The sequence below is a fragment of the Anopheles coluzzii genome (genome assembly GCF_943734685.1).
Source record: "Anopheles coluzzii chromosome X unlocalized genomic scaffold, AcolN3 X_unloc_11, whole genome shotgun sequence".
In the NCBI taxonomy this organism is placed as follows: Eukaryota; Metazoa; Arthropoda; class Insecta; order Diptera; family Culicidae; genus Anopheles; species Anopheles coluzzii.
The window spans coordinates 82,501-85,000 of record NW_026054431.1 but is presented as its reverse complement, the minus strand read 5'-3'; the positions used below and the strand labels follow the sequence as shown (position 1 = coordinate 85,000).

The 2,500-nt window shown below is 47.4% G+C and overlaps 1 pseudogene; it reads right to left on the bottom strand.

The window, feature by feature from the left end:
* LOC125907672 (large subunit ribosomal RNA) overlaps positions 1-2,500 on the bottom strand; it is a 9,186-nt pseudogene that overhangs the window by 3,286 nt on the left and 3,400 nt on the right.

Below are 2,500 nucleotides of genomic sequence, written 5' to 3'. Positions count from 1 at the left end.
CCTCGATGTGTGCATTTAACCGTTGCACTATGATGCGTTCTAGACCTTTACCTGCCCCGTCTAATAGACAAATGGGGCGAACCGAACCCGGTTCCCCTGGTGGTTTGTTCGGCTTCGGTATTAACACCAACCTCTGCCTTTTCCACTCATCGGGGAACTTCGCGTTTTCTAAACAGCCTTGGTAAACCCTGCAAAATGCATCGGTTGCAGTCAACATACCAACTTTCAGCGCCTCATTCGGGATACCATCTGGTCCCGGCGCCTTCTTGTTGGGTAGTCTCCTGGCAACCGAAAGAATCTCATCATTAGTAATTCTTTCAAACTCTCGTGGCTGATCGATACGATAATCAGGCCACACCGTGTTTGGGTGAGTAGGAAAAAGCTCGCTCACCACTTCCCTAAACTCATCTAATGTCATAGTTCGGGGTCCAATCGAACCCTCGGCCACTTTCTTGAACGTATGATATACAATACCAAATGATGCGTTGTTCGCTGTTCCCAGGAACTCTTTCCACTTCCTCTGTCGGGTATGCTTGATCAATCGCTTGAGGGCATTCCGTGCCACCTTGAACTCGTCCCTAAAAGTAGAATAGAGATCAGTATTAAAAGCTCTTTGCGCTAATCGATCGCGGTGTTTGCACTCTTTGCGAAGTGCCTCAATCTCTAGCGTCCACCAAAATGCACTCTTGTTAGGAGTGTACCTCTTACGCTTGGTCATCGTCGCATTACACGCCGTGACAAGTATACGCATTAAGTCTTCGCTTGTTGTGACCTCGGTCTCAAAAGCGGCTTGCATCATAACTTCAAATATATCTTTGCTAAAATACTTGATGCTCCATCCCGTTATGGGTCGGGACAAGTTACGCACGCTTTGCGTCTCAAGATCTATTCGTATTGCACGATGATCAGAGTTCATATAGCTAGATAACACCTCCCACTTAAATGATCTTGCAACTGTTCTACTCGCAAAAGTCAGATCAACTACTGACGTACGCCCTGGTCCAACATAAGTTGGGGCGCTGCCGTCGTTCAATAAAATTGCGTCAATCTGCGCAAAGGTTGATAAGACCAACTCACCTCTTCGTTTCTGGGTTTCTCCACGCTCGCCAAGTTGGTTGTTCCAACTTACTGACCAAGCGTTGAAGTCCCCCCCGATAACGAATTTGTGGATACCGGTTACGGCCATTACCGTGTTATCCAACATGATCTGGAACTCTTCCATACTAAATCTAGGTGGCGCGTAAACGCTAACCACTCGCATATCACCTATGTCAACTATCATTAAACCCTTCAGAGCCTTACTGACTACCTTAACTGGTAAGTCCGCGTTAACCACTACCGCTGCTGTGTTATCGTCATTGCGTAACACTTTGACGTTGGTTGTTGCCAGATACGGATCTGCAATCAACACTATATCCGCAGATTCTTCCCTAATCGTTTGCCACATTAACTGAAATGCAGCATAACTATGATTCTGGTTATGTTGTAGCAACCTAACCATTATTATCTAATCGTTCGCCTTCTAGGACACATATAACTGCCCGTTGCGTGGAGGTTCTGTGACCTCGTACCGCAATCCAAACACTTAACAGAGTTGGTACAAGCTTGCTTCTTGTGTCCACTCAAACCGCATTTCCAGCACAGATTACTTCTGTCTGGTTCCCTACAATGATAGCTCGTATGGCCTACCTTCCAACACTTATAGCATTTCTGCTCCTCCATTACCTCACGGATATGGCATATCGACCAACCAACTTTCAGCTTTCCCAAATTCAGGAAGCTTTGAAAGTCTGGCAGCGATACGTTGATCCGTGCCCACTGCGTACCGGCCGCGCGGCCTTTCTTCATTTTGATACGATCTATTTCTATCTCGATGTTGAGCTGTGCTTTGACAGACTCCGCAACCTCCTCTGGGGTGGTAATTTCATCGAGATGCATGATCTCAATCATTTTAGAAGGAGCTAGCGTTCTCACTGACGCCTTGCCCTTCACCGCTTCCTTAACCTTTGGGGCAATTGCACTAGCAGAACTACCCTGCTTCAATTCTAGCAACATGCCTCCATTTTGGGCCCGTCGGACCTTAGAGATTGTCTCTCCAACCGATTTAAGAGCATCGGACTGCTTCATTTCCTTGAGCAATTTCGCCAGCTCCTCGGAAGTGCAGTCCGATATCAGCAGAGCCTCAGGCCGCTTCCTGGGCTTATTCTGCTTCTTCTTGCTCTTCTTCTTCTTCCTCTTATTAATGCTACCCTCATTAATATTCAGTCCGTTTCTCGGACTTGGAATATTTTCCACCGCTTCCCTAACAGGGGTCAACCTCGATGGTTGTTGTTGTTGTTGTTGCAACCTTTGCAACCCACTTGGACCAGGCTGTTGGTCATCAGCCACTGGTCTTCTGCCTTTTCGCGTTTGCGGCCCGAATCCATCGTTACCGTCAAACGACGTTTGCGTTTGACGGTCGAGGACCTGCTGCATGCGATTAACGGCTCTGTACCTTCGA